The sequence below is a fragment of the Chamaea fasciata genome, unplaced genomic scaffold (genome assembly GCF_029207755.1).
Source record: "Chamaea fasciata isolate MVZ Bird 193981 ecotype frontalis unplaced genomic scaffold, bChaFas1.0.hap1 SCAF_3, whole genome shotgun sequence".
Lineage (NCBI taxonomy): Eukaryota > Metazoa > Chordata > Aves > Passeriformes > Sylviidae > Chamaea > Chamaea fasciata.
In genome coordinates this window covers 59399236-59425942 of record NW_027094088.1, presented here as the reverse complement: position 1 = coordinate 59425942, position 26707 = coordinate 59399236, and the positions used below count along the sequence as shown (strand labels likewise).

Sequence of the window (26707 nt, the reverse complement as noted above, 5' to 3'; positions counted from 1 at the left end):
GTCGCAATCAGCTACCTGCATTTCACAGAGACTCAGGGCATACATATATATTTTAAAAACTATTGTATAACAACTGCATTTGCCTTCAACACTCTTCTTGATATCTGCAATATCTACAACTTGCCAGCACTTCTCAGCCATAAGCTCAATCTTTAAGTGTTTAAAAACTGTACTCCACTATCCTCCAAAATCTGTCAGTCATTAAGAGCTCTGCAGCTTAGCCAGAATTATGTCATAGGCATAAAGTATTTTCAGTAATAATTTCGAAGGGTTATTTTTGTGTATTATTAAAGCAGTAAGTATTGTTACTTCCATTCAGAAATACCAAACAAGTGCATGATTGAAATTGGTAGATAAGATAGCATCATGTTTTAAATTATGGTACCCATCTGGTTAAATCTAGCCCCATTTGGTAACCCTCCAAAAAATCGTTTACAACGTTCGTTCATTAAATTTTTCATTGCAGTGTACATCAAGTGTGCCCATTCCTAACCAAGCTAATTTTTAACAAACTGAATGAATAGTGATTCCCTACCTGGAAGAAGGATGTTGGGCACCACCAAGTAAGGTTATAACTGCTTATTACCATTTTGGTTTAATACGTGACTCCCCAGCAGATATCTAAAATGAACTATTTCAGGTGTGTGGTTTAAGGAGAAGCCATCTAAACAGCAATTGGAAATCAACAAGAGAATCTTTCTGTAGGATGTGTGAAGAAAGTTGAAGCAGCAGTCTGCTAAAGTGATAAGGAAAAGACAGAATACAGAACTGCGTACAGTGGCAGAAGTTTCCTAAATGAGAAACTGCTGCCAAAGGAATTATAAGAAGTAATGAAACCTTTCTGTTTGTTTTCATGCTATACACACAATAGAGACTTAGTCAGGGAAATCAACAGTAACACTTTTCTGCTAATTAATACCAACTCATTGAATGATACAATTAAGGCAAATAGCAACAATTTATGTAATTTTCTTTCCTACCCTATGGTTACCAGCTCTTCTGAAACACCAAGTCCTCTGAAATGAGATTCAGGATCCTTGACTCAAGATAGATACCTAAAGACCAATCTGGACAAGTTGCGGTACTGCCTTTGGGAATCCACTTGAATCTCTGTATAGGGAAATATAGTCTTGTAAAGTATCTTCAGGAAACAGCTTTGACAAGCTTGTAATGTTATGAACTCAATTTCAGACTCCATGCTAGATTAAAAGAAAAACAAAACAAAACAACCACACCAACAACCCTCCTTTATCCTCATGCCAAAGTCTCCTTCAGTACCTTGATTCTAAAAAGATACAAAACACTTCACATGTGGCAGATACAAGGAAACTGTGGAAGACTGCAGTTATGTCAAGAGTCCTTTTGTTGGCAGCACTTCAGTTTGCCCTTGAGGAAAAAGAAATAACTTGTTTTGTTAATTCAATTCCTTTGCATTACAAAGAGTAGCTTCTATATGCATGGTAATCAAAGTTTTCACTTTTTGTAACTTCAGCTTTCCTTGTTCCAGACGTAAAAAGCTACATTTGAGATCAAACCACAGACCAACAGATACGACAAAACTAAGCTAAGAGCACCAACAATTTGTCTTGGGCATTTCACACAACCAAATAGGTAGGCAGGAAATTCACATGCCATAGAGACAGACCACAAAATATAGCTTACATGAGTTTAAAAATAACATCCGTTGATAAGCTTCCATATTTTGTTAAGATGCTAACTTTAAATCTCCTTACTGTTAGAAAAAACTGGCTGGCTTTAAAAAAATCTTTTCAGAAAAAACCCCATATTAACCAAAACCCAAATATGTAACTTAATTGCTCCATAAAATCAGTTTACAATCCAAAAATTAGTCAAAATATTTCTTATACATTTCTCTCCCATCCGCCAAAAATATTAACTCCTGTATTAAAGGGAATGTCCCAGATTTTAATATGTAAGCTTTACACATTTTAAAGCAAGTTTTAAACGCAGTAAAAGTTGCTTGAAGGCATAAGTTGGAAAGACATGAAATTCCATGATTTCTGCTCTCCATATTCATTCCACAGAATGATGATAAAATGGATTTTTAGATGGAAGGTTCTCCTAAAATTTCAGAACTGTATTCTATTCAAATGACTTAGAAGAAAAAGAAGTTGACATAAAACTCAAACTGTATTAACATAACACTTGAGCTGCTTTATTAAGCATGCTTATGTAAGCAATTTGAGTATCTGAAAAAAACAAGCACTAAAGGTACTAAACTCTTCTTGAAAACCAAAGACATCCAGCCCTTCCTCAGAATCTTTCCCATACAAGGACATCTACTCTCCTCATTTGCGTCCCTTCACACTTCAGTTTTATTTACTAAAAAAAAAAAAAAAAAAAAATCAAAGTTATTTCAGCAGCATGGTCGTCACTCTTACAGAAAATCTTCACAGCAAACCTAACAATGCTCAGATATTTTTTCCTCATTCTTGTGTAAATGGGGAAGCCACTGCCACCTCAAATGGCACAATTAGCAATACAGGTCTGAGCACTGATGGAGGATTAAAGTCCACAACTTTATGTTTGGCCCCAGCAGAACTCTAGAAGATATTTACCCTTTAACTTTTCATTTGATAAGCAAGAAAAGACTGTGTCCACAATTTCTGGAATGCCTGTGTGGGCAATGCCATTTGTAATTCTGGGGGTTGGTGCACTCTAACAATGGTTTATTGGAGATCTTTCAGATACAATTAGACTGCAGACCATCGGTTCCATCACAACACGCCTGGACTCTCCTCAAATTTACACAGGACATTTAACTAGAATGCGGAGGGAGTTACCAGAAGCTTGACCACAACCTTGCCTTCTCCATCTATCCCCGACCCTCTCTTTACCCAGTGCACTTGGGAAGGAAAAGGAGCCAAGGAGACCAAACAGTACCCATCCCCACAGAGCTTTCTGCCCCGCTGCAGAGACTGGGATTTATAATCAAAACTGTCTGGGACGCAGACTGCTGCTAGTGTTGCCTGCAATGCTGGCAGGCTGTTAAAATTACAAAGAGAAAAATGTGCCAAAATATGTACTCTTGCTTGCCAAGCATATAATCCTGATGCATACTTCCTGATAGGAAAAGGATTTAATAAATATGAGACAATTTCCTTTTCCCTTTGCTTAGAAATCATCTTCTTTCCCACAAGCTTAAGGCCAGAGAAAAAGAAACAGCACGTCTTTCACATTTAAAAGAAGCTCAGTTAATTCTCTGACTGGAATACTCAGGTTTATCTGAATAAGCATATTCTGTATTTTCTTAGCAACTCAGATGACAATCACCAGGACAAGCTTTGGAATCTAAGAGAGTCTCTGCCTCCTGTTACTCATGAAACACTTCAAAATACATTGGAGGGCTGGATTTGTTAGCGGACATGGTCCCACTTGTTCCTGGGCTCACTCCACATTATGCTGTACTAGTAGCTTCTCTCCTGGACAGAAACAGCAAGGGAACACCTGTGAAGGATTAGGGGTTTTACACTTGAATCAAGGCATGCCCTCGGTTAAAATGAGGAGTGGGGAACTTCCCTACAAACTTTCCAGTCAGAAAGGTTAGTTAGAATGCTGAATATATGTAAGCTGAGGGATAGCTTCTGTTGCTTAAAAAAGCCAAACAAATTTGTGGATCAGGAAATCAAGTAAGAGAAAACAGTACAGGGCTGAGACACTAAGCTTACTTCATTACTGTAGTGTGGCAATGGTCAGTAATTTATTTACTATATTACCAGGAGAGATACTTGTAAGATACCACACAAACCAAGGCCAGAATTTCAAAAAAATCCTCATTAAGGAAAAACTAAAGGTAGCTAACAATACACTGAATAGATCTGTTGCAAAAACAATGTGAAGGAGATACTGATAACTGCATTAAAACCCTATGTCAAAAATAATCTTAATACACTTAAGAAAACTCTTACTTTCATAATAAGGATTTTGAAGAAGAAACAGTTGTCATTTAGGTCTAACAGAGTCGAATTTCCAAGTACTGAAAGATACCCAGCAAATTATTTAAGTGTTACTAAGGTAACAATCATGACTATATTTTCCCTAACTTGCAACATCCTTCTGCTAGTTAACATCTTTTCCTATTCGCAAAAAAGGAGGAAATAAGACCTTTCACTCAAAACAACAAGCTGTCAGGGACTTCAGGTGCTAAATTATATTCAGCAGCATGAACTTAAAAGCTTAGAGAGGATACAGCAAAATAGTTGACTGTGGTTTTTGGAACAGAGGTTGTAAGCAAGATGAGTGTCTGCTTCCCAAGTAACAACAGATAAGACAAGAGGAAAACAGCCCCAGGTTGCATCAGGGGAGGTTTAGATTGGATAGAAGAGATAATCTCCTCACTGAAAGGATGGCCAGGCACTGAAACAGGCTGCCCAGGGAAGTGGTTGTCACCATCTCTGGAAGTATTTAGAAGACTTGGAGATGCGGTGCTTGGGGACATGGTTTAGTGGTGGACTTGGCAGTGTTAACCTAACAGTTGGATTCAATAATCTGAAAAGTCTTTTCCAACCTGAAAAACTGTATGATCCAATGAACAACAGAGTTTATATAACAGCAAAACTTTGCCTGACAGCAAAAGGCAGTCGACAAACACTCACTTTTACTAAAAGTATTAAGCATTCTTAAAAGTAAAAAGTAGGCAAAAGAGCTAAAGACTTCAGAAAACCAGCTATTTACCTAATCAAACTGAGAACAAGAAATATCAACCATCACCACCTGTGTTAGGAACAGGATGGAAAATATTATTTTGAACTCCAATAAGAATGCTGTTTGAAACATTACAGTTGTTGGCCTGGTTTCCTACAGAAATAGGATCTATGCAATCATACTGCCTGTTCATCTGTTTGTTATTTTTCTTTAGTAATGTTCAAGTTCAATGGTCAATTTGAACCAAATTTAGCAATGGTCCAAAGGTCCCAATAATACTTAATTTCTACAAGACATACAAAGCCAGTTTGGTAGGAAAGAAATCCCAATTAGTGAAGAATGTCTAGTATAAACCCATAAGCAAACCTATTTTATTTGCCTTACTAACTTCACTGTCAGCACCTACCAGCCACACAAAATAAATACTTATCTAATGATGATTTGAATGGTACTGCATCAAGTATACTTAGGGAATAATACAAGAAAACAAAGAAAAGAGGTACTGAGAGAACCAGTTCAGTAGGCTATGTTAAGTATCTATCACAAAATACATCAGACAAGTTCACTTGCAGGCTTTGTAGAATTTAAGCTGCTTAATTGAATTTCTTAACTTGGGAGAAAATAAAAACATAGATCAAGTTACAATTTTTTCAGACTCTGTGGTGAAGAGAAAAAAATCAAGGGTCTTTGACATCTTATTACAAGAATTTTCCAGATCTGATTTAGAACTCTCAGTGGCATCTCAACCTTTTCTGAAAGGTCAGGAGATACCTCACACTTAAAAACACTCTAGTCTCCTGAGCTTATGTAAGCTACAGAGCAAACATAGATAATACAAAACCACCTAAAAGAAAATAATTGTAAAACATTCAGAAATTTCTTAATGCATCCATCTCTACATTTTGAGGATAAAATAATCAAAATTTTCATTACATTAAAGTCCTCTCAAAAACGTATTTTCCAAATGCCTATCTACTGCTTTATTTCAGCATCCTCCCTTGTGTGAACCACTAGTTCTAATGATTCTAGAAAATCACTAATCACTAATCATTCTAGAAAATCACTATAACTAACCATTTTGATGCAAGAACTTCTTTAACTGAGAGGCCAGTTTAAAAATACGGCATTACTGCAGGCAATGACAGTAAAATCAGAAGAGATTAATTCCTCTAATTAAACACTGTATAAGATAAACAGGGGTATTAAGTCATCAGCAACAACAATCAGTGAAGATGTTTTAGAAATATTTTAGCTTTATAGACCAAGTTAAATGTTTAAGTCAAAATGTCCCGAGATTAAGAGGAAATAAAAACACTTTACAGGAAACAAATCAGTATTTTACTGATCACACATTGCTACGCTGCCTCAAACGTCTTGCCAACCAAAATCCACAGCAATGCTCCCTTACTTCAGACTGCAACTTTTCTCACTTTGTCTATTTTATGCTATTCAGTAACTAGCTCCAAGTCAGACCTTTAAGTATCACCACCACTTGCGCTGTGAAGCCCCCAAACCAGCGACAAAACCCCACCAGCATTGAAAGAAAAAGCCTACAGGCACTAACCCACTACATGAAATAAGTATAGCTTATCCTAACAGGGTACCAAAGGCTGCAGAACAAAAAACATAGGTGACCTAAGGGGAAAAAAAAAGACTACTTCAGATTCCTTCTTTTCTCTTAGTTCTCACCTCAGAAGTAAAGCCCTCTTTAGCAATCAGAAATGGAAAGTTAGTGGAAGTCAAAGCCCAGGATCTCTGTAACTGTGAACTCTACATGCAGTGACTTTTCCCTTGCTATCGCTTCTCCCTGTGTAGCAGCAAGCTAAGAGTTTGAAGAGTTTGCTCTGTTCAGTTCTTCAAAACTTCTATGCTAAAATTTGCAAGTGTGTTTTGAAGAAGAGCAGCAATACAACAAAGCATAAAAATAATTCCAAAAAGTAACTACAATCAAATCAGTGGAAAAACTTGAAAACTGAATACAATCGTACACTCTCTTGGCAGAAAAGCACTGAATAACTGCTAAAACTCCTGCAGACTATTCAAGTTCTTTGCAGAATCACCAGCCTTCAGGGTATCAGTAAAGACAGTTCTGCCATGTGAATTGATGCATACTATTGAAAAGAAAGTGCAGCCTATGGCAACGCTTTTCAAGTACAAAGACAGGTCAGTAAATTGAAAGGTTTTTCACGCAAAGGAAGATACACCTTAATAGCGAACCAGGCATCTCCTTTAGTCTAGTGGGGTGAAATGAGCAACAGCTGTTTTGAGAAGAAAAGGTCAAAAGCACTGGCTGAATATGGGAACATATTCGGCTTATCTTGATTCTCCACAAGCGTCTTTATGTTGCAAGCATGTTGATGTAAGGGCTGTATTAGATTATCTCATTTTAGCAATAGTTATGTTGCCTATTTTTAATGAAAGTATTCTGAGATGACTGCTTCAATTCCAGCTAACGCCTGGAATGAAGCACTTTCACATAAAGCAACAAGAAACCTTCCATACTAAAATAGTGTAGCATTTTAAAAATACAGCTGTAGATCAAGTAACATTTTACAGCTCACATCAGAGACAAAAAGTTTTGTGTAACTTCACAGCATGTAACCATCAGACCACTCTCAACTCACTACAAATGTTTCTTTAGCAATAACTTGCAAGGCAAAATCTTTGTCTTCAATTCTTCAGCAGCGCAGAACTTTGTAAACAACAGCAGTGTTTACTTGAATTCAAGGGGAGACCAAAAAAGAATAGTAAAACTGAAATGGGGAGAAAAGGTTACAAAGGGCTTGTAGGATGAAAGGATGAAGGGAGAAAATACAGTGAACCACACCCTTAGAGCATAAACTGAAGTGGAGGAGAGGAAAAAAACCCCATACAACAGTACATCTACTGCTGAAAATGAAAACCCAACTTCTGTTGCTTAACACAGCCTCCATACAGACTAGAGATACTCAGCCTCCTAAGTGCATTCTTCTTTTTAAAGGTTCCACAATAGGAGCAAATAGTTCAAAAGCATCAGCCTTGCATGATCCGTGGACACAGAGCTGCCTGCTGAGAAGAGTACTTCAATTAGCTCAAAATTAGTAGTGAAGAAAAAAGAATTAATATCTAGTTAGTGACCAAATTTGCTATTCAAATGTTTGCACACATAAGATAGGCATGATCAAAGGTACAAAAGCCTCACTCTAAACTCCCCAAACCACACAAAGAAATAATGAATCAGTCAGAAACATCTCAAGTATCTCCAGTTTCAATTCACTCCTACACAGTGGTACATTTTCCCTCTATGCTGTCATAAATTACATACCATTTCAAGCTAATAATGCTCTGCAAACATATGTTTAAAGAAAAAACTCAGTAATTTTACTTTATGTTACTGAAAAATTGAAGTAACTATAACTTTAGGCTTGCAAAAATCTATTGGCAGAATTGTCTTTTATACAAAAGTGCTAATACCCTAAATAATAGCAAACAACTAGGAAAATGGTACAGGTGGAATACCCATTATAGCAGAATGTTGCTGTTCTAATAAGAATATTTAAAATTCATGAAGCTTTGCTTTGACAGATGACAAATTTGCTAGTCTATGATTTGTTTCTCTTTAATTTTATTAAAGACATATACACTGCAAAACTTTCCAGCTTTGTTTCCGGATGAAAAACAAGCTAACTGTTCTGTCATGCAAGAAAGTTACTCCAGTCTCTACAACACCCAAAAACTTCAGAAAGAGAATTTCCACTCAGCTTTTCAAGCACCAGTTATGTATTGAACTATCAAATACTATACCTGAAGTATCTGGGAAAGTAGTTTTTAAGAGTAAAAGAGCAAGACAGACACTGTCAGATTCCAATGTATGTGGTCAACAAAATAGCAGCCATGTCCCCATCAAGCAGCAAGAAGGAAACACAAGCTTTCCTAGGCACAGTGGGGTTTTGGAGGATGCATATTCCAGATTAAAGTCAGATTGTAAATCCTCTCAATCAAGTGGGGTCCTGAACAACAACAAGCTTTTGAACAAATTAAATAGGAGACTGTTCATGCAGTAGCCCTTGGGTCAGTCAATAAAGGCCAAGATGTGAAAAATGTGCTTTACACTATAGCCAGAGAGAAAGGTCTTTCCTGAAGTCTCTGGCAAAAAGCCCCCAGGGAGACTCAAGGATAATCCTGTGATTTCTGCAGTCAGGGATGCAAAGGATGTCAGGCCTGTTACACCCCAACTGAGATACCAGCAGCTTATGAAGTAGTTTAGGCTGTCTCAGAAGTGACTGGCAGTGAAGCACAGCTTCTTCTGGCACCCTGGCTGCCAGTGCTGGGCTGGATCTTCAAAGGGAAAATCCCTGCCACACATCACACCACGAGGCTGTGTGGAGTAGGCAGTTTGTGTTGTTCACACAGCAAGCTCAAATATGAAACCCCAATCACCCAGGGATATTGGAAGTCAGCAAGAACTGGAATGAAGGCAAAAATTTCAGACTATCATCATCAAAGGAGAAAGTAACATACGCTGAAGAGGCCCTACCTTATAATCATTTACCAGAAAATGAAAAGCAATACACCCTCTTTACTGACAGCTCCTGCCACACATTAAAAATGGAAAGCTGCCATATGAAGTCCTACACAAAGAGCTGCAGAAGCTACTGAGTGGATCAAGCCAGAGTGCATAGCTGAAAGCCATCCAGCAAGCTTTAGACATTGCTGAAAGAGAAACGGACAGTGCTCTACCTCTACGCTAACTCATGGATGGCAGCAAATGACCTGGGGGTGGCTGGATCGACGGAAAAAGGGCAACTGGCAGCACAGAGGGGAAACCCATTTGGCTGCTGAAATGTGGCAAAACATCACTGCCTAGGTAGAGAAGTTGGGCCGTAAAAGTATGTCACACAGATGCACAGGTACCCAAGAGTTGGGCTACCAAAGAACACTGCAACAATGGACAGGTGAATCAAGCTGCCAAGATGAAAGTGTCTCAGGTGGATATGGACTGGCAACATAAAGGTGAATAACTTCTGTCTGGGGCCTATCATACCTCGTGTCATCAGGGAAACAATGCAAAACACAGGCGGGCTTATGGTCAAAAGGGTGGACTTAACATGGACACTAGGCCCCAGGTTATCCATACCTGTGAAATACAGGCTGCCATCAAGCAGGCCAAGTAGGTAAGGCCTCTGTGCTATGGTGGACCATGGCTGAAACACAAATATGGGAAGGCCCTGCAGATCGATTACACCACACTACTGAAAACCCACCAAGGCAACTGCTACATGCTTACAATGGTGGAAACTACCCCTGGATGGCTGGATACACACCCTGTGCCTGATGCTACTGCCCAGAACACCATCTTGGGCCTTGAAAAGCACACCCTGTGGCAACATGGCACCCCTGAGAGAACTGAGACAACATTTCAAAACTAGTCTCACAGACACCTAGGCCAGAGAGCACAGCACTGAGGGGGTGTACCCTCTTCTCTATTGTGTACCAGCCCCTGGGAAAATTAAACAGTACAACAGACTGTTAGAAACCACACTGAAAGCAGTGGGTAATGGGGCCTTCAAACACTGGAATCTACACTCAGCAGAGGCTACCCTGTTTAGTTAACACCAGAGGCTCTGCCAATCGAGCTGGTCCTGCCCAATGAAAACCCCCACATACCGTAGAAGGGGATGAAGTCTCCACAGTGCATTTGAGGAGTATCAGTTTGAACTGGTCCTGCCTAAAGCAAAGGCAAACCTATCTGTGTGACTGTTTCTGTTTGAGTAGTTGGTGGGTAATGAAGAGGAATGGGGAAACACAGTGTGTGCCTCAAAGGGATTTGATTTTTGGGTGAGAACAGCCTGTAATGTTGAATTTTATAATAGTGGCTGCTGAATGACACTGCCACTGTATGCCATAACTACTATGGGCAATGAATATGGTCTGCTCCAGATACATGAGGCTCCTAATAAGGCTCAGAACCACCTGGCAGCACACCAGCCCTCCTAACCTAGAAGACATCTAGGATGTACAGAGCCCAAAGTCACAGACCAAATTAACTCAATGGATGTCTTGGAGAGACAGCCATTGACTACTGAAATGATACCTATGCTTGTATGTGTGTATATGTATATGTATAGAGCTGGTAGGCGTAGGATTTGAGCATGACATGATGGTATAGACTAAGGGGAGGATAAAGTCCTGGTTCAAGCAAGGACAGGGTTGATTTTTACAGCAGCCAAGAAAGGTCCTTCTGCATTATGTAGTGTGGTAGTGCAATCAGCTTTTCACCAGGCTGTGTGTGGGGAGCACTCACGTGAATCATTCACCTCCCGCATACATTCTGTTATTAATACTGTTGTTCTTACTGCTCCTTTTCTTATTTCATTGCTATTTCCAGTAAATTGCTCTTATCTCAACCCACAACCCCTACCTTTTATGCCTCAATTCTCTCTATCCAACCGAAGGGGAAAGGGAAGAGGGGTGGGGAAATAAGCGAGCAGCACATGGTTTGGAGTTTTCCAGCGGGAACACTAAACCTTCCTTAGGTCCTTCCTAAACTTTCTTTAGGATGCCTCAGTGCTGTACCAAAGTCTGCCCACAATCACATATAGTGTCAATAGAGATAGCAGGAGATAAGTGACTGGTTACAACAAATTGATAGGAGGCATAACCTGAAACCAGTCAAGAGAAGCCGGTTTTCTCTAAAAGAAATCAAAAATTCCATACCCATAAAAAACCCCCCACAAGCCAACTATGTTTCTCAAAAACAGAGGGATCACCTTTATTCCATTTTATAATGAAAAACAGGGGTACGATGATAGAAAAAGTCAGATTTGACAAGCTACAGAAATCACTTTTAAGCAATTAAAAAGTTACGTTACATAAAGTTACATTAAATAAAATCTCTGATATTAACTTTCTTTTCTTTTGAGTTGCTACCTTCATGATCAGTTTACCAGGGCACACACATAAACATACTGCCTGAGTTACCTGAAACAAAGCATTAGACAGGCAGGTAAAAAAGGGAAGAAAAAAGCAACAACAAAACCATCACCAAACATCCAAAATGAACCAGCAGAGAAAAACCACATTCTTCCCAAAATAAGTACTTATGCTTTCATCTTCTTGATATAATCAAAGATCTAACAATAGTCACAGAATATTAAATCACTTCTTGTGTCTTGAGCTGTTGGTTTAACTGCTTATCTACTGAGCCTTCTAGCAAGAGTCATGTACTGTTGTTAACATTGGGAATAATACAACATGAAAACCCACTCAAAATTTTAAAAATAACACTTGCAGAAAAATCTCTGTAGCATAACTACTTCATGTCTTTAAACATTTAACCAAACCATTAAAGAAAAACTGACTTGTTTTTACTATGGATAAAACAAGAACACCCTTGTGAGCTCTTGAATAGGAAGGATCCACAGATTTTCTTTATGAGTATCCTTTACGAGCAAGCAAAGATCATAAAGCAGTAAAAGAAAGAAGCAGATTGATTTTCACTTCAATAGACTTAACACGTGGACTGCAACATACTAGCTTTTTTCTCCTCTCTTTTCTTGCAAATAACTCCACCACGCAAATTCCCACATCATTCAACACTTTATGGAGACAAGATGTTTCAAGACAGAAAATTAGGGCTCATGACAGTGACTAAACAGCTCACCCAGTATAAAACTGTTTACATCTGATCCCATTCCAAAGTGTTAACATGCTATGTACAGACAGCACCGTGTGCCCTTTATCCAAGGCACGACGTAATTTCATGGTAAGCAAATGAGTTTCATACTAGGTGTTGCCTGGGAATACAACTTAAGAAATGTTGGGTTTCTTTTTGTTTTTGCTTTTTTTTTAATTAAAAATCAGGGAAACTGAGCAGAAGGTCTGAAAAATGCAAAGAAGCTACATTTTTATCAAGGTGAAAAAATGGTTGAAGCAAACTCGCTGCCAATACACTGGGAACATATTTTGCCTTTCTCACACTAGTCTTTAAAAATCCAATTGCAAGCAGTAAATAAAACTCTTAATTCTTACGCCAGTATATCAAATCTCATGATTCCTCAAGATACAGAGTTGGATTTCTTAGCTTTTCAAACAAATCAGCTCAGGCAAAATATAATTCAGCTAATGTGTGGGTGATTTTATAAAGCTTCATTATGTTTCTTGAAACAAAAGGAACAGAAGTCCAAAATACATAAGAGACAAGAACTAAAGCAGCTTCTGGAGTCATCCTTCCATATCAGGGTTAAAATTGTACAAACCCTTCCAGTGGTAACTGTCCCACATTTAATACCTGTTCTCTAGTTAAGACTGCAAATATTCTGTTTGGATTCCTGATCTTGTAATGGTCTAAGGATGAAAGTAGAGTCATGTAACTTTTACTAATTTGCTAAAACCAATGGGCATATGAGAGAATATGAAGGGGGCAGCAATGTTATTTGTATGTGTGGTTTCTTAACACTAGATTGAACACTAGATTGACCACATCACGCTGCCACTCTCTTCAAGTCAGAACACTATCATTTTTTACTGTGCTCAGTAGCACAATTTCATTTTTGCTTTGGATTAAGTTTTTAAACAAGGAACTCTCTCGCAAAAGAACTCATTTTACAGAGCATTTCTATGGAAAAGGTACCTTTCTTCCAAGAATTCTGTCATCTGAAACACAGTATTGCAGTATTCCTAACTTCACTCTTACATAGTTTAATATCTTCTACACTACAAGAACAATGTGCTGATAACAGGGTAAACTTTTCCCCAAAAAACTCCTAACTATTCAGCCTCAGCACTGAGTCATTATTCAGCAGTTATGCCATGACACTTAAATAGCATCCTTACTTTCTGAAATGTCACTGGGACTAAATCCAGAAGTGACAAAAACCTTTACTGTTTTAATATGCTACCTTACCTTTTAATTCAGCTCAGCAGAAAATCTGAAGACTATGAAATTCCAGCCCTCAGAAATGTGTCTTACCCTTCAGAATGAAAACATTTCAACATACTTGGAAATACAATGGTCTCAGTATAAGCAAATATAAGGGTGGCAGGAAGGGTTGGGGAACAAAAAATAAATCTGTAAGTGCACAGATTACATTAAGCATTAATTGCTCTCTGTAATATATCCTCAAGCACACACACAGAGTCAAGAAAGCACACTGGGAAGTGAGGCCAAATACACAACAGTTTAAGTTAACTAATGAAGCCATTAGAGGTCCAAAACAGCTTTAATACTAAAATCACAACTGGGGTTTGTAAAGAAGGAGCAGTAACATTGATATGTAGCAATCCCAGCCTTGATCCAAGCAGCTACCACTAACCATAACACACGGATGATCTTTGAACAAATGCTGTCTACAGAGGGGACAAGGCAGCCATAAGACAAAACATGAACTTAAGTATTTATTTAATGTTACAGCATTCTTTGGTTCTGGTTGTGGGTTCCCTACCCTACCCACCCTCCCTTCACCTCCTTCCCTCCCAGACACTGGGTTTATTTCAGAATTGTGGCCAAATGACGAAATACCCTACCAGGAAAAGTATCAAAAAAGCCTTACAAGAAAAAGGATTCAGTCCTCTAAGAGAAAATCAATAATATACAGGGCATATTTCTTTAACTGCTTGATGATGAAACAGCAGCAGTTAAAGTATTATTTAAACATAGCTTTTAAGTACTTTAAAAGGAAAAGCCAAATGGGATAAAACTGCTTCTTTCAGCTGAGGCAACAGCAAATCGATTGTTTACAAATATTGTCTACAAAGTTCAAAACACTGTATTTGGAAATTGAAACTTTCATATCTGAAACTGAACTGTTCACAGAAGTCTGCAGAACATACTTAGTATATTCTGACATTTATATTGATGAATCCCTGCTTTTGTGAGTAACTGGAAGTAATAAAAGTGTTTCCACAAATGTGAAACCCAAGCACATTTTTATCACCAGATTTTAATTTTGGTTTGATTTTCAGAAGTAGGAAGATACATGCTGAATCAGTTAGAATTCAAAGGTCTGCCTCGTATGAATTCAACTACTTGAATTAAGAATATGTATTGTAAATCCCATATACAGGATAACTGATTATCCTAAAATTAGAAAAAGCTGCTCTAATTTTCCATTGTGGTAAGCAAGCACATCATGCATGTTAAATACATACTGAAGCTTTTCATACTCTTAGTAACATTCTATGTTCTTAAAACGTTGTAGTCAAATTCTTATCCAGGCCACTATAAAGAATACCACAGTTCTAGTCTATACTTCTCTACCCACAGTAATGGGATAGCAGCAAATTACAGTAAAACCTGGTGTTACATTTAGCTGTACAACACTACTAATTAGAGAGTAATTTCAACAATAAATATTTGGTTAAACTCTGCTTTGTCATCAGTGCAAGCAATTTAAGATGAAACTGATCTTTCATAGAGTCCATGTTTTGAGGGTTTTTTTGAGTCTATTTTTATTTTCTGGTTACTGAACATCTTTTCCTATGAAACAGTTTTCTAGAACTACTGCTTTGCAAAGAGAAAACCACATAGACAATATCAGAAGTAAAAGGCAAGATTCTAGCCTAGAGGACCACGGCAATCCACAGTTCTCTTTTAGAGTGTCCTTAGCTAACCTTATTTTACTACTCAATGGCCAGATCTTCTAACAATGATCTTACCGAACACACAGGCCAGATGACTTAGTAACAGCAAGGTAAGCTAAAAGACAGGTTTTACACCTGTCACACCCTTCAGAAAGAATACAGGGAGGAGAAACCAAGATGCAGACAAATATGAGCCCCATGGTAGATACAGTATCAAGTAAAACACCCAGTTAACCACCTAGACACTGACAAAAGTCACCAGTTTTAAAAGAGGATCTTCCTGCAACTCTCCTTCACAAGAACCCTCTGAAGAGCCATGCTACTATTAATAAAAGCACTACAGAGATGAACAGTAGTAGTACCTTATCTCCTTTAGAAAAAAAAAATCCAATCAAAAAAACACAAACAAAATTCAACTACCTGCTTTTGAGAATCTGCAGAGACAAAGTTTTCACACAAGAGGCCAACTACACTGAAGTCAGGCCTTGAAAGCATCCCATACTTCAGTGCAGTCATGAAACATTATGCCATCAAAGGCAGCTGTGACGTGCACAGCAAAGAGCTGGCATCTCACATTTTCCTTTACAACACCAACTAACAGTCATTGCAATGCCGTGTTTGTGTAGTGCCTCTAAGACATCAGACACTACAGCAAGTGAAAAAAAACCCTTTACCCCCTAAGTCTGTTAAAATAAGTAAACGTGCACTCTTGCTAAGCTGTCCATCTGCAGTACATGTAAGTCTATAATCTCATACTATACATGGAACATACTTTCCTCATTTCACTAGCCAAACAGAACAGCTATTTATAGATTATTCAATAGCAATTATTCAATATTCTGTTGATATGGCCTTCACTTAGTCTGTAAATCTTTACAAAGTTCTTAGACACAAGGTGAAGTCTATAGAGGAAATAAGTTACTAGTAAAATTACCTACACAGAAGAAAGAGCGTACACCACAAACTTCTTAAGTAGAAGTCAAAATGTTTACAATCATCAAGAATATCGTGATGTTCTTTTCTATATAATTTTACAAAACTGACAACTCAGGCCATGTAAATTTATCATCTCAACAGCCAAAATAAATGAAGTTGAAACAGAACACTAAATTTTGCCTATCCAATAAATTCATACAATGAATCTTCTGATATAAAAAAAATAAACTCCAAATTACCTTTCACTCCAGTAGGGATCTTGAAGATTTGTAGAGTGAAATCAACTACAACTGGATAACAGCACAGTATCTTCCTTGCCTGTAAGGGAATCATTTGGAGTCACATTACGCCAAAAAATTAACCCACCAAATAAATTAGAAAACCATATAAGTGAAATTGAACAGTGCTGAAACGATAAACATTTTAAAAATGTGAACACCCTGACAAATAGGAAGAGAAAGAAACCCCACACCCAGTCATTTAACTTGCACTTTGATTTTTGTCTCTCAAAAAAATAGAAGTGTGGAAGTTTATTTTAGTCTTAACACCCTTAAAGTTTAAAGTAGTCTTTGCTTTCAAAACAGAAGGCCAGAAATAACCCCTTACAATGCAGTTTGACGTCTTGTTTAGCCCAGACTACAACAATCAGATGCTTCCACATCCCCTTTTCTTGCTCCCATCCTCTTTCTTTTGTCCATCCATTGTGTGAGTACACAATGAATAGTTTTCCAACACTGCTTTTCTCGGGTTAATTTTGCTTGCAATGAGGAAGACAGCCTGCCTGCCTTCCCCTCCTCTCACTCCCCTCTACTTAAGGCCAATTCCAGAAAGAAACCACAGTTTGACTTAGTACATCTTCCTCGGGAAAGCATTCAAACTTGCTTTAGAAATATCTTGTAGCAAATACGTTATACACTACAATCTTTAGTAAAATCACTTTTAACCTACTGAAATTTATACACAGTAAACTAAAATGTAGAAAACTTCCCCTTTCAAGAATTAGAGCTACACATTACAGACACAGCTATTAAAAATGTAAACTATTTAGATCCTTTTTCAGCCAGCAAATACTTTCATAGCTCTCATCCATGTAACAGGTACATCTACCATCATTTTATTTTGTTCCCTCCCTTTTTAATCCTAAAATAAATCAGCCTTTTGTACTAAAACATGCTTCCAAGATTAATGCCAAAATGCAATGCCAGTTCAAAAAGGAACCCCACAACCACCAACTACGATTTTTTTTTTACCTTGTCATATACTTTAGATGTTGAGAATGAACCTAGTTTGGTTTTTCAAACATCAGCTTAAAGAGAACCTATGTCCAAATTATATATCACAACCCACAATACCTTCTTTACATGTCTGTACTTCCCAGAACACTTTTCTATTCTCCACCAATGGTCCACATTCTTCAACTTTAAAGGCATGACTTGGGAGCTGTTCCCATGAAAAACGAATATTCTGCCTAGATCCACACTCTCAAACTGATTCAGATCATATTGGCTACTGAAAGTAACACAATTATCCTTCAGGTTACCTTCTTGAAATGAGAGCTCTTCAGTGTTGTCACTGAATCCCCATTAAGACATCAGGAAGCCAAACTAGCTTTAGAATGTTAACTTTGTTGCTCCTTGAAACTAAAAAAATTATTGACTGCAGTTACTGGAAAATTATCCAAGTAGAAGTGGAACAAAAAGTCTGTTTCTAGATGAATGAAGCCTGGAAGCTTATTCCATGCAGCCTTGGATGTTAAGAAGTTTGAATTCCCTCTCTTCTCCACTATCAAAAAACGTGCAGAGAAAATACGCATACTTTTGAAAGTCTTGTCTAGGCCATTTAAATTATTTTACAATGCAGGCTCATCTGCCACAGGTACAAACTGTTGATAGAAATTTTTGAGATCCATAACCTCAGAAAACACGGAAGGGAAGGTCATTTTCTACGCCCAAAGGTAATGAAACTCAGCAGAATGTTGCAATTTAGGCAAGAGAAAGCAGCTCAACTTCCCACCAAGAGGTCAATAGCAGACAGAAAGTAGCATGGCCAGCAGAAACAGAAACTTGATGTAAGGGAGGAGAGCAGCAACTGAAGCCCAGTGCTTCTACTGAATATCCTTCCAGGGCCACTGCTGCGTAACCCAGGGTGCCACAAAACTGCTTCTGTTCTGTAACTGGTTAGCTCTGCAGCTTAGGGACTCAGCCTTTCTGCTGTTCAAAACATGATGCTAAAGGATGCAGCTCTTCTTTTAGACAGGCCCTCAAAGAAGCGTTTTCCTCATTTCAGCCTCAGCAGGAATGGACACACACAAGTTTATGAGAATTAGCTGAAAGCTAAGTTCTGTAGAACCATGCTTCTATTTCACTAACACTCCAGAAGCACCCATGACAGTAGAGAGAAAAGGAGGCTGTAAAGCTAAGAAAATCAATACATGTGCTTTAAAACAAATATAGAATATATCATTTTAATTAATAAACAGGTCTTGAAGGGCTTTATAAGAAGTAAAAACCACACCAAAACAACTGCTTGCTAGTTATTACTGGTATCAAAGCACCTCAACCTAAGTTTACTCTAGCTGGCTATTACTTGTTCTCTGGCAGTTCATCAGTAAAATCAGTTCTTCTGATTTTTTTCAGAAGGTGGAAACCATAATCATAAAGCTGACATTCCCTCACAACAACTCCCTTTATGTCAATCACTGACCCTTCTAGCCATACACATGAGTGCACAATATTATTAACATCAAAAGCGATTAAGTTCAACCCAGCGGGATCTTTACCTGTGGAAGAACACTGCACTAAAAAAAAATGCCACCACAATGTTAATAGCTCTTTTGAGTGTATTCAGACTTCAGAGCACTGTAATCAAAGCCTTACAAAAGAACAATAATAGGAAAAGAACTGTGGACCTAAATTTATAAATAACAAATCTTTTTTAAAAAAGATCTCAGTGCATAATGCTCAGAGGCTAGGTCATCAGATCTTGAAAGGGGGACTTATTTTAAAACAGTAGACACAAACCATATAAGAGGATTCTACACTTATTTTTACCCTAATCCTGAAGAGAAGGGAAATTAGGGATGCAAAATCTTCCTCGATTTCACCCCCTACCTGATTCTAGATAAACAGCCTCAGTGCAGGGGCCTATTTAGCTCATTTTTCTGCAGTTGCTAACTTAGAGATGAAAGAAAGGAACAGCTCAAGATGCAAACAGATGAAGTTATCAGGACGAGAGGAGTGGTGCTCCGGGAGGAAGGAAATTAGGAAACCAGCTGCCTCTCTTCACGCGACGGATGCGGGAAAGACACCAACAGCCATCGGGACAGGTTTTCGGGGAAAAACAACCCTCTCCTCCTGGCCCCAGAGCACAGGCGGGCGATTCAAGCGCGCGGCAGATGCGGGCACGGCAGGGACGGCGGGAGCCCGCGCACGCCGGCCGGGGTGCCCCGAGCTGCGGCCGGAGGCGGCGGGCGCGGCACTGCCAGAGAGGCTTGGAACTGAGCGGCGAGGAGCGGCCCCGCACGGCTCGCCTCGCCGGGACCAGCGCCTGAGGCTGCAGGAAAAGGAGGGAGGGAGGAGCCAGCGCCCCCAGGCGCTCCGCTGCCCGCCCGCGGCGGAGGGGCTGCGGCTCCGAGTCGCTCGCCCCCGCCACCCCCGGACGCGCGTCCTCGGGGCCGCTGCCGCCCCCTGCCGGCAGCGGCGCTGACAGCCCCCGTCCGTCCGCCCGCCCCGCCGCCCCTCGGGGCCGGCACAGGAGAGAAGGAAGAAGGGAGGGGGCAGCACTACCCGATCAGCCGGGCCGGCCCCGCCTGCAGCCTCCGCATCCCGCGGCAAGCGGAGCGGACCAGGGAAAACGGCGGCGGATACGCGGCAAAACGGCCGCCAACGCCGCCAGTCCCCCGCAGCGCTACGACTGCCCGACCCCCTCCTCCCTGCCATCCCCCGCTCCCTCGGGACCGCTCCACTCCCGGCGGTACCTGCCACCCGAACGACCGCCTGCGCCCGCACGCTCCCGAAGTTCCCGGCCGCAGCCGTCAGCCCAGCCCGGGAGAAAACCCCGCCGGCCCCGCCCCCCGGCCAATCCGCGTCCACGTCCCGCCTAACCCAGACAGCCCTGGCCCCGCCCCCGCGCTCGCCGCGCCGCCATTGGCTGACGCAGCCGTCAATCTCCGCGGGCAGCGCTTCGCCCCCTCCCGTTCGTCCTGGGCTGTTACCAGCGGCCGCTGCCCGTCGAGTGTGGGATTCCAGCCTGGGGCCGGGACGGGCTGCGGGAGCGTCGCCGCAGCCTGGGCATCGCACCGGAGAGACACTGTCCGGCAGCGCCGCTGGCAAGCCGTGGCCCCGGGCGAGTCTGAGCCAGGGCGCCGGCCGTGCGCGCGCTGCGGTGCCGCTGTCCCGCGGTGTCTCCAAGCGGAATGAGCTCCTGCGGCACCGCGGGCTGCGTGGGCGCGGAGAGGAGGCGGTGACCCCTCCCGGCTCTCCGCAGCCCTCGGCAGGTGCCGCCTCCAGCCTGGGCCCCGCGCGCGGGTGGAATGGACACACCAGCGGGAGCCCGGCGGGATGCCCGAGGTGGCGGGGCCGCAGCGACCCTCCTATGCGGGGAAGTGGAGGGTCGGGACTGCCGCCGCCTGCGGATGGGATCAGCACTGGTCGAGAAGAGGCAACCAGGGGCTTCAGTGTCCTACTGAGGGACAACGGGAGTGAGGTGAAATGAGAGCGTCAGGCTGGGTGTAAGGAAAAAGTTACTCATGGTGCGGACAGCTGGGCCGTGGGAGTGGGTTCCTCAGGGAATTCCACTCCCGAGCAGACGCAGTCCTGAGCAACCTGGACTGACCACGCAGCTGGCCTCGCTGCTGAGCAGGAGGTTTAGTGAGAGGCCTTCTTACAACCTGAGTTTTCTGATGGGGATTGACTTTCGCTTGCCTGAGGTATTTGGATGTATGTGGATGCTGACTGCTAAAAGGCCTCGATATGAAAAAGTCATGGCAACTGCACAGCTGCAGGCCCTGGGAGTGCTATGGAAACAGAAAATTATTTACGTTGTGTGCAGTCATACTGATTTTGCAAAATCCAACTCATAATATATGTTGCCTGTACAAGTTCATCCCTTTCATGCATTATAAGCTGAAGTTAACTACAAACTTCTTGCCTAACCTTCATGTATACCAGGCCGTGCCTTTTTTTATAGCGCACAGAATAGATTTTTCTACTTTGGAGCAGAGCTGTGTAGTAAAATGAGGCATTTTATAGGTAATCCTTATGTAATTTCTAGGGAAATTAGAAGGCAGGGAACAGGATCGTGACTGAGATTGCTGACTTTTGAAGAAATTGTGAGATACCAAGTTTTCTTTCTCAAAAATCTCTGTGTGATTGCATGTCGCACAAAGCTTTAATCTGATTTTTTTGTGAAGAGGTTGAGGGATGTGTTTTCACAATGCCAATCTTAAGATGCTGGGATTTCCTTTAGGGTAGCCTGCTAGTGAAAATTAAGTCAACAGGCAATACACCATATATTCTACTTATTTCATAATGTGCAACATCAAGAAATCAAGTCCTGTTTGACACTGATTAATATTTTTTTCTTTAATCTTAGTGCTTCAGAAATAAAAGCAACCAGGCAGCTCATAGGAGTGCTCTTAAAGGAAATTAATGTGAGCAGAGAGAAGCAATGAGTTGGCAGTGAATAGAGAGTAGGCACTATTAGGTATCTGTGCTTAATTCCATATGTTCATTCTGCATCCACTGAAAGAGGTTAGGGACCAGTAATTAAAGAAGGAATTATAATGCATATGCACAAGCAGTTTTAATTTGTTCCAGCTATATTGGTTGATGTTGAAATCTTCATGTTTTATGTATTACACTGCATGATTTAAATAAAGCTGATGAATTATTTTTAGTAGCTCTTGCTCCACATTCAAAAACAGCATTAAAAAAGCCTTTTGACTCTTTCAAAGAGGAGATGGAGTATCATTTTTCTTTTTCAGTAAAACCAGTCACTGCATTTTTTAATTTGATACAGCAGATGCTACAATTACCACAGCACTACTGGGTTAGGGTTTTATCTCTGGATGCTTTCTATATGCCAAACAGGCTCTAAAACTCTGTGTCTGAACCCTCCTGGTTCATTTCTCAGATGCTCTAATATCACTAAACATGAAGAACAATAGTAGAAAATGTGCCAGTTTCTCCAGAAAATAATACAGCAGCTTCCCGTGCATGCCTAAAACCAGTAACTACTACTGTAAAAGACCTAACTTATGGGTGCAACAGGAGACACTTGGTCTCTGGTGCTTTCAGAGACTTCCTAAGTTTGCACCATCCCAGCTGCTGTCTGTCATTGCCAGCATTTGTGTGGCTGCCAGTGTTTAATACCATTGGCCTGAGCAAATGTAATTGACACACTACTAAAACTAATTGCCCCTGCAGCAGTCTTCATCAAGGTTTCCAGTGTTTCTAAAACCAGTGGAAATGCCTGCAATGAATAGATTCTTTCTAGATGCCTTTCTAGATTAGAAAATTCAAGAAGACTTCCAAGGAACTTCTTTTTTCCTCTTTCCTCAGCAAGATTTGGACACTTCTGCTCAGAATCCCAGTTAGAGGTACCTCCCAGAGCTTTATTTACACTCATATTTCTTCTCACACTGGTTCTAGGCCATTTGTTTCTCTAGAAATCTGCTACCTTATGACGAACTTTGCTTCTCTGATCAACAGTTTTGGAAAAGTAAATAGCCTGGCAGTTTCATTAAGTTAAAAATCTGTGTTGCTTTTCTTTAAACAATGTAAAATGTAATATATATTTTTGGTGTGTGCTTTCCCTGAACTTTTATTGTGGGACAAACAGGTCCTAAAGAGGAGAAGGATGTAGACAATTTCTTAAGCAGAGTAATGGAACATCTGGGTGGCCAAATAAAGTCTGTGTCATTCTGTATGCATCATGTCAAGTGGTGATTTTCATAGTCCTCTGATTTTCACAGAATGGGTGAAGTTCGAAGGGACCACAGTGTCTGCTCCAACCTCCCAGTCAAGCAGGGTCATCCTGGAGCACATTGCACAGGGTATTTCTTGAATATCCATTGAGGGAGATTCCACAACCACCCTCACAGTAAAGAAGTTTTTTCCTCATATTCAAGTGGAACATACAACATTTTTGGGACATGTACTCTGCTGTACTAGCACTAGAGAAAACCCATTAATGTAGTTTCAAATATTTCCCTCGATCCCCTTTCCACTTCTTCTTGAGTTTATGTCTAAACTTTGTGTAGATGCCACAGTATAAGAATTGTTACCAATCTGTTGTTGCACTCAATACACAAAATTTCTTCAAAGTGCTGACACAACCTACACACTGTTTAAGAGATAGAAAGAGGAGGAGCTGCTGTCTATGGACTATAAATCTGTAGTCAAAATGGCTGTTTGCACAACTCTTGCGCCACTTTGCTTCTTGGCTTTACCTAAATGAACACTTTTATAATATTCATTCTGTAGTCTCCACATTAATCTGTTGGCACAGCCATGAGCAGTGTCTGTTACAAAAGAAAGTAAGGGAAAAAGATCCATTTCTGATTATAAACTGTGTGATATTAACAGAAAACAAGACATACGGAAAAATACTTATGCTGCCTTCTTGTATGTAAAGATGTCTCCTTTTTAGAGATTTCAAAGAAAAAAATAATGAGAAAAAGATCCCAGAAATGGCTGAAGTAAACACAAGAAAACTGCCTAATCTATTCCTGGTAAAATAATATAACTGCTTTAGTTACACTTAGTTATATTTAGTGACTAGCTTCAGTTACTCAGCAACATCATTGTGGTCTCTAATGAGTAAATCCCTGAGTGGTCTGGAAAGCTGGCCCTGAAAATTGTCTCTCCTTCTTCCATAAAGTTTTCTTATAGATGGGAACAAGCTTCTAGGAGGCTGTTTTCTGGAAAGAAAATGTATTTTTTTGCCCAGAGGTTAGTTTGCTGGCAAGTCTGCTGGCATTCAGCAAGGTTCCAAGGCATTGGATTAATGGCTGAAAATACCTTCCATAATGAGCAGAAGATTTTTTTGTGCTACAGCATAAAAATGTGCAGTAGGAGATCATTTTACCTGCAGTTGTACTGTGATAAAACTGCATAATTGATGAACACACTTATCATGGACAGTATTTTCAACCTGTTGGCACAGGAGACTTCATGTGCCCAGTAATATAATTTATATGCAGTGTCTGGAGCTCAAAGTTACACAATTTATGCACATGAATGCTGTGAAAGGTATCCTTTGGCATCACAGGAGTGGATGCTGCCACTACATTTGATTGCTGGTCAAGGAATGCCCCTTCCAACTGGGTACTTTTTAATGTGCATTGTGCTTCGGGCAGTAGAACAGTGCAGTAGATTCTCTCTGCACCCAGATTTTGACACATCAGATACAGCCCAAAACAAGAGACAAGTTATATTGCTGCAGTGCGAAGGCATGAGTTTTCTCACACCCCAGCTGTGGTGCTGGCAGGGAGGACAGATGCAGCAATCCCGCTCTGCAGCTCTTGTATGGTGATTATAAGCAGATAAATGTAATTGTGGGGGCTTGGAATTAATAAGATTCTGATCTTGCAGACACTACTGGTTAAAGGACTCAATCCTATGACTGCATCTTCTGAATTGCTAAGATTCTTCTTGGTTACTGCTATGCTGGTTTAAGGGTTGGCCTCAAGTTAGGACATGTTTCTATAGATGTGCATTGTTGGACCATACCATTAAAAAAAGAAGCCCCTTTTTATCTCTGAAGAAAAGGCACACCTTTAGGGCCTTTGTACCTTTTATAGCAATAGAAGTTGTAAAGTCTGGAGTGTTAAAGGAAAACCATAAAATAACAAAAAATTCTGAAGATTAACAGTATGTGATGTAAGATAAACTCAATGAATTTAAAGTTTTCATTCAACTAGAGAGAAGGGGTGGGGGGGGGCAGGGGGAAGAGGGGAAAGGGAGGAGAGAATCACATGGGAAATAAACCATGGGAAATTAATGCCCATAGGTTATACTTTTCTTTTGTCTTTAGATTGCCTATTTGTTTGATTCTGTAGTATCGTTAAGTGTCAAAATCAAAGCTGCAACATAAATTCTACTGAACAGCAAAAAACAACTAGTAGTTCAAAGTGACTGCTGATGTGAAAAGCCTGTGTTCCCTTGATGTTGCTGCTTGGCATCACTACCGACTGAGTAGTGAAGCGGATAACAAATATTGGCATGGGTAAGTGGCAAGTGTTGCTGAAGACCTAGATTTTGTTTGTAGAGCAAACATCCACAAGAGATGGAAAGATCCAATCTGGCAGGCCAAGTAGGGCTCAAAATCAGTAATGCCTAAGGAAATGTAGTTGAAACATGATTGTGTGGTAATAAAGTAAAGGATGAAAGCCATTAAGAAAGAAAATAAGTTACTTATTTCATAGCTGCACCATACCAACCAACGGAGACTCCAGAGGCATCGTAAGTAAAGCAAAGGATGTGCATCTTTTGTAACTTAGTAAAAACATTACTTTTCCATATCTGAGATTTCAGCTGCAATGCTGATAATTCTCAATTTGTATTCAATCTCTGTTAACATGTCTAAAATGTTTCTAATTCTAATATACTAAGCAGTGATGAAAGCTTCTGGACTCCAGTTGGAGACAGCTTGTGTCATCATAAAGTTTTGTGAGAGAGGGCTCTCACTTAGCTGAAAAAAGCTATAGATAATTATCACATGTGAAAGGCATTTTCATGGGGCTGATAAATAGAATTGTGAAAATGTAAGCTGGGAGGGATGTTTTTTTTATTTATATTGGAGTCTCATGACAGCTGTGCCAAATAGGTTAAAGTCCCACCCCGATCCCATTGTTCTCAATGGTAAAATGGATATTTACATCACCATCGTAGTGTCTATTGTACATATTCCTATAATCATCCATCTAAAGACCCTGAGATCAAAATGTGGGAAACTTTGCCACTTAGCAAAGACTGAAGAAACTGGGGATGATTGTAACTCAGTATAAATCACTAAACACCTTGTAGGAACCGACTCACCAGGAATATTTAAAGAAATTTTTGTATCACAGTGTCCTGTGGTAGGAAGCCAAACCATTCACTAAGAACGCTTTTGGAAAGTGCGTATTGCAGTGTGACAGACCACGCAATGAGAGAAGAGGACATTGCTTAATTAGGTGAGTTCCATGCTAACCCCACAACTGAGTGGGAGCCTTGGCACCACTACTTCAATAAAGACAAATCAGAATACAGATCAGAATACTTGTAAAGGAATAAAGTTAATTTTCTACAAGAGTTTTGAACTGAAAATTTCTTTACTTCCTTTACTTTCCCAAAATTCTAAGTTTCTACTACTCACTGACTATTTTCCTGCTAAGTTTTGAAACTTTCCAATGGCAAAATGATAGGAATTCACAACGTAGGCACAAAATCAAATCAGCACCCCAACCCCCCCCAAAAAAACCCCAAACACCAAAAATCCCCAAGTAGCAATGGTATTACCCATTTCTTCTCATAATTCTAGCAAAGGGGGAAACCCACATGTT

General features: G+C 40.2%; 1 protein-coding gene across 15 annotated transcripts in view; it reads right to left on the bottom strand.

Moving 5' to 3' along the window:
- EPB41L2 (erythrocyte membrane protein band 4.1 like 2) overlaps nucleotides 1-20393 on the bottom strand; it is a 102256-nt gene extending 81863 nt beyond the window's left edge. For 14 of the 15 annotated variants that reach the window (XM_066179176.1, XM_066179187.1, XM_066179179.1 and 11 more), the window contains exons 1-2: nucleotides 20138-20225; nucleotides 16401-16479 (exon numbers count right to left, since the gene is read on the bottom strand). The gene's annotated coding sequence lies outside the window, so the exon portion shown is untranslated. Of the gene's footprint in view, nucleotides 1-16400; nucleotides 16480-20137; nucleotides 20226-20374 lie in introns of those variants that run through there. The other variant, XM_066179181.1, reaches the window with a different exon arrangement.
- Between the last annotated feature and the right edge of the window lie 6314 nt (nucleotides 20394-26707).